Source organism: Nerophis lumbriciformis, linkage group LG11, assembly GCF_033978685.3.
Source record: "Nerophis lumbriciformis linkage group LG11, RoL_Nlum_v2.1, whole genome shotgun sequence".
Lineage (NCBI taxonomy): Eukaryota > Metazoa > Chordata > Actinopteri > Syngnathiformes > Syngnathidae > Nerophis > Nerophis lumbriciformis.
In genome coordinates, this window is record NC_084558.2 from 17,854,033 (window position 1) to 17,863,636 (window position 9,604).

A 9,604-nucleotide genomic window follows, 5' to 3' on the forward strand; every position below is an offset into this window, starting at 1 on the left:
ACACACACACACACACACACACACACACACATATATATATAATAACAATAATACTCTTGCCTGGATTTAAATTGCTATCCTCAATATTGTACTGTAATTTGATTTCTCAAGCATGTACTTTTCAGTAACGCCTCTAGATGGCAGCAACACATTGTCCTAATGAAGCTGCCTGCTTTCATTGAGGGGTTTGTTTTATTTGGGAGTAAATGATGATGTTTTTGTCTCATTTTAATCCAAATGCTTAGTTTGCAATGAAATTATTCCAGTTATAAAAATCCTAGCATGTGCAAACATTTACACAGATACTAGATTTCTAAAGATTTATTTGCATTCATGAGTCCACAAAATGCACTGTGATACTATGTTTGATGGCGTCACATTAGTAATATGAAATAACATTAAGGAGATTGATGCTTTACAGGATGTCTGACTGCTGGGATGAGGACGGACGGCACACGTCTTGTGTGTGCTCGTGTGTTTGTGTGTGTGTGCGTGTGTGTGTGTAAGTGTGTGTTCGTTAAGTGTGTATATCTGGACATCAAGTCCAGCTGGTAAGCGAGAGGCTGTCCGACAGGTCAGTGTCCTCTGGGGAGTTCAGCATCCTTTGTCTCCAGGGCCCCCGAACAGGAATGTGTGTCTGATGTCCACATGAATAAATGACATTTCCATGTGTCAGACAGGAAAGATGTCTTAAGAGTACTCAGCTGGACTCTCCAAATTGGCTTTATTTATTTATTTTTGCTTTGTCACATTTGCATGTCACGCATAACCCGCCGGATCATACATGTTTCATTGCAGGATGAGGGTCAGCCCACGCATGAATCACACAAAGTCCACACAAAAGGAAATAAAGAGCATGTTGAATGATATATATATATATATATATATATATATATATATATATATATATATATATATATATATATATATATACATATACAGGTAAAAGCCAGTAAATTAGAATATTTTGAAAAACTTGATTTATTTCAGTAATTGCATTCAAAAGGTGTAACTTGTACATTATATTTATTCATTGCACACAGACTGATGCATTCAAATGTTTATTTCATTTTTTTTGATGATTTGAAGTGGCAACAAATGAAAATCCAAAATTCCGTGTGTCACAAAATTAGAATATTACTTAAGGCTAATACAAAAAAGGGATTTTTAGAAATGTTGGCCAACTGAAAAGTATGAAAATGAAAAATATGTGCATGTACAATACTCAATACTTGGTTGGAGCTCCTTTTGCCTCAATTACTGCGTTAATGCGGCGTGGCATGGAGTCGATGAGTTTCTGGCACTGCTCAGGTGTTATGAGAGCCCAGGTTGCTCTGATAGTGGCTTTCAACTCTTCTGCGTTTTTGGGTCTGGCATTCTGCATCTTCCTTTTCACAATACCCCACAGATTTTTTATGGGGCTAAGGTCAGGGGAGTTGGCGGGCCAATTTAGAACAGAAATACCATGGTCCGTAAACCAGGCACGGGTAGATTTTGCGCTGTGTGCAGGCGCCAAGTCCTGTTGGAACTTGAAAACTCCATCTCCATAGAGCAGGTCAGCAGCAGGAAGCATGAAGTGCTCTAAAACTTGCTGGTAGACGGCTGCGTTGACCCTGGATCTCAGCAAACAGAGTGGACCGACACCAGCAGATGACATGGCACCCCAAACCATCACTGATGGTGGAAACTTTACACTAGACTTCAGGCAACGTGGATCCTGTGCCTCTCCTGTCTTCCTCCAGACTCTGGGACCTCGATTTCCAAAGGGAATGCAAAATTTGCTTTCGTCAGAAAACATGACTTTGGACCACTCAGCAGCAGTCCAGCTGGTGTCGGTCCACTCTGTTTCCTGAGATCCAGGGTCAACGCAGCCGTCTACCAGCAAGTTTTAGAGCACTTCATGCTTCCTGCTGCTGACCTGCTCTATGGAGATGGAGATTTCAAGTTCCAACAGGACTTGGCGCCTGCACACAGCGCAAAATCCACCCGTGCCTGGTTTACGGACCATGGTATTTCTGTTCTAAATTGGCCCGCCAACTCCCCTGACCTTAGCCCCATAGAAAATCTGTGGGGTATTGTGAAAAGTTAGATGCAGAATGCCAGACCCAAAAACGCAGAAGAGTTGAAGGCCACTATCAGAGCAACCTGGGCTCTCATAACACCTGAGCAGTGCCAGAAACTCATCGACTCCATGCCACGCCGCATTAACGCAGTAATTGAGGCAAAAGGAGCTCCAACCAAGTATTGAGTATTGTACATGCTCATATTTTTCATTTTCATACTTTTCAGTTGGCCAACATTTCTAAAAATCCCTTTTTTGTATTAGCCTTAAGTAATATTCTAATTTTGTGACACACGGAATTTTGGATTTTCATTTGTTGCCACTTCAAATCATCAAAATTAAATGAAATAAACATTTGAATGCATCAGTCTGTGTGCAATGAATAAATATAATGTACAAGTTACACCTTTTGAATGCAATTACTGAAATAAATCAAGTTTTTCAAAATATTCTAATTTACTGGCTTTTACCTGTATATATATATATATATATATATATATATATATATATATATATATATATATATATATATATATATATATATCAGACAAATGTATCAGTGCGCAGTGCAGTCATTTACTTGAATTATTTCAGTCTAATCATTTTTCCTAATCTCAGCTCTCTGATGAGCAATATGTCAGTGAGGCCCAAACACGGCAAGAATAATCGTGCGCAAGCAATATTGAAAGTGATGCATCCTGGATGTGCGTCATGACTTATATATGAGAATTGCCTCACAGGCACGTCTGCAGCTCCGAAATGGTCTTTCCATGAGCGAGGTGATCACCCTTATCAATTTTTAAAGCCCAGGTTATTGACACTAACCTGACTTATGGAGGTGATGTAGAGGCCATGGTAATGATTCACTAATCATGCACATACAACACCAGAGGGGCCACTTCTTACTTTAAATTATTACTTGATGGCGGGGTTTATTGCTCCAAGTAGAGAATGCAATTTAATTTAAAAATTACGTAAATTACTTCCGGCAATGCTGAAGTGTGGACACGGAGCTGGAACGCTGTGAAACGACGGGAAACGTGGGAAATTCCTGCAATGTTGAGTTGAGTTTGAGTTTATTTTGAACATGCAAGCATACAACATGATACATCACAATTTCCAGTTTTTCCATTCAACATGTTCGAAAAGGAGTAGTAAGAGGGAGAGTTTATTTATTCCAACCCCCTTTCCTGTACATAGCAGTTGCTAAACCTTTTGTTCACTTCCCGTTCTCAATTTATTCACAATATACTCCATAAGTAATAACAATAACAATAAATAATAGGCTGTGTGAACTGGACTGGTTTGAATCGGTCTTTAAATGTGTGAGTAGTAAGAGTTGTCACTTTGAAAGAAAATTTGTGGCACAGAAAATGTAAAATTTAAAGGACGTTTTTGTAACGTGGAAAATTGTTAGCCCGAATTTCAATCCATCCATCCAGCCATTTTCTACCGCTTGTCCCAATCAGGGTCGCGGGGATGCTGGAGCCAATCTCAGCTGCATTCAGGCGGTAGGCGGGGTACACCCTGGACAAGTCGCCATCTCATCGCAGGGCCAACACAGATAGACTGACAACATTCACACACTAGGGCCCATTTAGTGTTGCCAATCAACCTATCCCCAGGTGCATGTCTTTGGAGGTGGGAGGAAGCCGGAGTACCCGGAGGGAACACACACAGTCACGAGGAGAACATGGAAACACCACACAGAAAGATCCCGAGCGCAGGATCGAACCCAGCACCTTCGTATTGTGAGGCAGACGCACTAACCCCTTTTTCCACCGTGCTGCCCGCCCAAATGTCAAGTTAAAGTTAAAGTTAAAATACCAATGATTGTCACACACACACTAGGTGTGGTGAAATTTGTCCTCTGCATTTGACCCATCCCCTTGTTCACCCCCTGGGAGGTGAGGGGAGCAGTAAGCAGCAGCGGTGGCCGCGCCCGACAATCATTTTTGGTGATTTAACCTCCAATTCCAACCCTTGATGCTGAGTGCCAAGTAGGTAGGTAATGGGTCCCATTTTTATAGTCTTTGGTATGACTCGGCCGGGGTTTGAACTCACAAACTACCGATCTCAGGGCGGACACTCTAACCACAAGGCCACTGAGTAGGTAGAACATCCTAGTAAAACCTGGAAAATTGAGAATTTGGGAAAAATTAGAACTTGGGGAACGTGAAGGTGATAAAAGCGTTGAATGAGGTGAATATGTTGACTCTGGAATGGTTGTAGGAACAGTTGTCTATTACATAGTAAATTCTTGTCACAGAAATTGTCATGATGCCTCATGACATTTGGGCTTCTGTTTACTGTGTTTGGTGTTTATTTCAATTTCTGTGCATTTCATGCTCCTTCTTCCCTTTTTTGTTTCCAAGTCGGTGACTTGACTCCCCTGCCGGACGGCCAATTAGTGAGGGTTACAGCCAGTGTCTCCCTGTATGCGGATGCCGGTTCATTGTTTGCTGCATGCCACAGTGTATTTGCGTTATTCCTGAGTTCCTGCATTACCTCTGTTGCTTTTGCCTGCTGTTCCTAATAAAGGGACCATCTCACCTGCACTTTGTCTCTGCATCCTGGGGTCATGCCAACAATTGCAATGTGCTAACGTGACAGAAACTGTTGTATTAAGGATAATTGGGAATTTTTGTAATGTGAAAAATTTTCTTCCCAAATGTCCTGAATGAGCTGAATGTATTAAAAGGTGCAAGTGGTTGATCAATTAATAAATAAACATTTTAAATAAAAAAGAGGAAGTTTGACACCGAAAATGTGTAGTTACAGAAAAATGAGAACTTTCCGTATATGCCAAGAAAATGCCAAATGTGCTAAACATTTAGATGCTGAACACATAGATTTGGGAATGGCTTGAATGAGGTGACAAATGTGGAAATAGTCGTGAATTTGTGTCACAGAAAATGTGGATTGAAGCAAAAAATTTTGAATTTTTGACCACTCCTCTTGACAAAATTGGTGCAGTTCAGCTAAATGTGTTGGTTTTCTGACATGGACTTGTTTCTTCAGCATTGTCCACATGTTTAAGTCAGGACTTTGGGAAGGCCATTCTAAAACTTTAATTCTAGCCTGATTTAGCCATTCCTTTACCACTTTTGACGTGTGTTTGGGGTCATTGTCCTGTTGGAACACCCAACTGCGCCCAAGACCCAACCTCCGGGCTGATGATTTCAGGTTGTCCTGAAGAATTTGGAGGTAATCCTCCTTTTTCATTGTCCCATTTAAAGCACCAGTTCCATTGGCAGCAAAACAGGCCCAGAGCATAATACTACCACCACCATGCTTAACGGTAGGAATGGTGTTCCTGGGATTAAAGGCCTCACCTTTTCTCCTCCAAACATAATGCTGGGTATTGTGGCCAAACAGCTCAATTTTTGTTTCATCTGACATCACATGGACAAAGATAAGACCTTCTGGAGGAAAGTTCTGTGGTCCAATCACTCTATCACAAAAAAATAGAGTTGTAGAAAGTATTGGAAACTTAATGACATTACGGAAAGTATTATTCCAACTCATGGTTTTTACTCTTTTACATGTTTTTATATTTTTGCTTTCCAGCGTTCCTCAGAGGGAGCCTTTTGTATCAGGGGTTATCGGCCGTGCTGTGGGGGAGTTTTGTGTCAGCGTCCTGGTGGCCGTGGTCTGATGGCTTCTGTGATAGTGTTTACTCACCTGGCTCCTCTGTGCTCAGTCATGCATTCATGTGTTCATGTGTGCATATGTGTGTGTGTGTGTGTGTGTGTGTGTGTGTGTGTGTGTGTGTGTGTGTGTGTGCGATGATGGGGGATCTGGGTCATCAGGGTACTGTTTTTAAGTTTGTAAAGCACTTTGTGTTGCGTTTCTTTTATGTATGAAAAGCGCTTTATAAATAAGTTTGATTGATTGATTGATGTGCAGCAAACAGTGTGCAAGCTATCGGAGTACCCAAGGGGCCTTGATCTTCCCGCTAAAAACTGATAGGAGCAAACAATCAAGCTATGCAATAGAATCTATCCATGTACTTTGTCAACGAAGATTTGTCGAGTGATATCAAGGATTATACCTCGGTCGCCTTCCCAGACATGTCAAACTATCTTGTGCTCCAGACATCATTCTACACCACAAAACAGATGGAAACTTGAAAAAGCATGGAGGTCTACAACTTCTTTGTGTGTGGCTGAGTTAAGGAAACTGGTGTCAAGACTCTCCTGGATAAAATATGCATTGTTTTTGCCAGGGTAAGGTTGCATTTCATGATTTAACTTTGCGTCTAAAGCCATGTTTGTTGCTGTTGTTGCACACGTTGTTTACGAATATGCATGTTTCCCCTGTCTTTATCAAAATATAACTATAGATGTCAACATTGTGTATGTGCTGAAAGCTTCATTTATGATTGCTGCCTTTGGTAAAAGCTTAAATCTTTTAAGTTTTGCTCACATTTGCTTTCTTTTATTTAGGCTCGTCAAATTGGTGCTTTTCGAAACACTCGTAGCAAAAATGTGTTTTAAGAAATACAAATAATATCAAGATAATACTTAAATGGGAAATAATAAACATTAAAATTATATCAAACAAACCTTTTACAAAGTGATCCTTGCAAACTTGTGCGTTTTTCAATTCGATCTGCTCCCTTGGGCTGGGGTGTGTACCACTTTTTTTGTTGTTTTGTTGTTTTTCGTAAAATCTTGCAGTCTTTCGACCTTCTTGATTACCTTAGGAGGAACTCAGAAGCAAGTTTTATCCTAGTCCTGTTTTGAACAATCCCAACAGCCTGAAACAAAGCGGGCATAGGGCATTTTTCTTCAAGAAAGGCAAATGATAAATAAATAAATAAATAAATGGGTTATACTTGTATAGCGCTTTTCTACCTTCAAGGTACTCAAAGCGCTTTGACAGTATTTCCACATTCACCCATTCACACACACACATTCACACACTGATGCCGTCCAGAATGCTATGAGAACAGACGCTTACTCACCCACCAATTCGAGTCTCTCATATTTAATAAACCGGAGGTGAATACAACCGATGGAAGCTTTTTTTAACCTGTAACCTGTTTTGAAAAGGTTTTATCATATTTTTTTTATTCCAAATTATATTGCAAGTATTGAGAATCATGGCGAATCAATATTGGATTTAAATCGAATCGTCACCCCTACAATCAGAATCAAATCGAATCGTGAGTTGTGGTGAGATTCACATCCCTTCCTTGAAGGTTTAATGACAACATTGTCTTGAAAGACGTCACATTCTTTGTTAGCAATAGAAGTTCTCTAATCCCTCAGTCTTGCTTGGTTTGAAAGATTATCCATATTTAATCTGCAAGGGGACGTTCGCCTTAATCTCTCAAACATTCCAGCATGCATTGCTTCTCATGTTTCTTCACCTCAGGCACCGTTTCTCACAGCCATAGAAGAAAACTGCCAACTACAGGTTAGACATTTTTAATGATGGCTATGATAAACCTTTAATGTTTTCTCTTCGTGGACAGAAAAGCTATTGTACTGTTTCTGCTGCTCCCCAAAACCAAGATGGAACATGGAGATCATTATTTTGATGGCGGATGTTGAAAAAAAAAATTAGATCTGTGTACATTTCTGGTAATAAGCTTTATAGTTAGTCAGATTAACAACAAAAGTACTTCGAAATCCACTTATCTCAATGCCCAATGGACTGGCTGACTGATGTTGACATAAGCAGTTGTAGACATATCTGAAATCGAAACGAGTAACCATTGCTTGCACATTTATTTTTGTTAGAGCCATTCCAAGACAGAAAAAGAGTTGCCGAGTTGCTTTGAAGTGTGTTTTGCTGTAAAGTAGTTGCTGTTTTGCAGAGGTGCATTCCCTCTGTTACATTTACTTAAGTCGCTTTTTCGATACATTGTACTTGTCACAGCAGTTTTAATGCAACATAGTTTTTACATTTACTAAGAAACATAACATTTTCTTTGTTACATTGACTTTCATCCTGATCCCTATATTTATTTATATTATCATTGTATTTATTGATGAACTATTGATTACTGCTCGCAAAGACCCGTTCTGTTTCACCAATCCAATGTAAGCACTAGTGACGTTTGATTCTATTACACCAATCAAACGGAGCTTGGCAGTCACATGACTGCACTAAAACCACACTCTGTAAAAAGGAACACGACGTCAGACAAGGTAGCACAATTCTTCAATGTTCATTTACAAACTATGAAGAATATGTGTACGTATGTGTAAATGTGGGTGTTTTTTTGTTTTAGCTGCACATATGCTAACAATAGTCCTGTTATAACATCATAAGTAGGGATGATGTTTGATAAGAAATTATCGAGTTCGAGCCTATTATCGAATCCTCTTATCGAACCGATTCCTTATCGATTCTCTTATCGAGTCCAGATAGGTTGTTGTATATGGAAAAAAACACACAATATTTGGTTTAACAAATGCTCACTTTTATTATATAAGAAAAAAATAAAATCTAATAAATAAATAAATATTGACTCGTTACCCCCCCCAAAAAAATAATAAAAAAAAATAAATATTGACTGTTGTTACGTAAGTATATTAAGTGGGATTTTTCAGAAAAACAAATATATACAGTAACACAAAAACAACCTGTCTCTGTGATCACTATAGGTGTATAAATAATAATATAGCGTTAAATAAAATCAGTCCCTTGGGCACAAAACTCAAAATAATACAGCTCTCCAAAAAGTGCACTTCTGCTGCTATTTGACATAACTGTTTGTTATGATGCTTTATTTCTTTATTGAAAGAAAATTCTATGAAAAGAAAAGTTGTTTGCAAATGTGGTTACAATGCTAAAAAATGAAAAGTCAAAGCTAAAAAAAGAAATACACTTTATTGAGTTAACATTATTTCTTTATAGAGGGAAAGATGTGATGTTATGAGCTAGGGAATATAACAACTACACTACCCAGCATGCAACGGGAGTGACGAGCAAGCGCGGTAGCCCCGAAAAGTGTTGTTGCATGTCGTCACCCGGCAGCTAAGAATGAGGTTATGAGCACGCTGTGAAAGTCATACTTGCCAACCCTCCCGGATTTTCCGGGAGACTCCCGAAATTCAGCGCCTCTCCCGAAAACCTCCCGGGACAAATTTTCTCCTGAAAATCTCCCGAAATTCAGGCGGAGCTGGAGGCCACGCCCCCTCCAGCTTCATGCGGACCTGAGTGACGTGTTGACAGCCTGTTCTCACGTCCGCTTTCCCACAATATAAAGCATGCCTGCCCAATCACGTTATAACTGTAGAATGATCGAGGGCGAGTTCTTGGTTTCTTATGTGGGTTTATTGTTAGGCAGTTTCATTAACGTCCTCCCAGCGCGGTAACAACACACAACAACAGCAGTCAAGTTTTCGTCTACCGTAAAGCAGTTCGTCTGCCGTAAACAGCAATGTTGTGACACTTTTAAACAGGACAATACTGCCATCTACTGTACATGCATATGTGACCCACCCATAATGTGTCACATTTTTGTGTTGATTTATTTATTTTATTTTGTGGTTTGAATTCGTTTTTGGAGCTGTCATTACACAT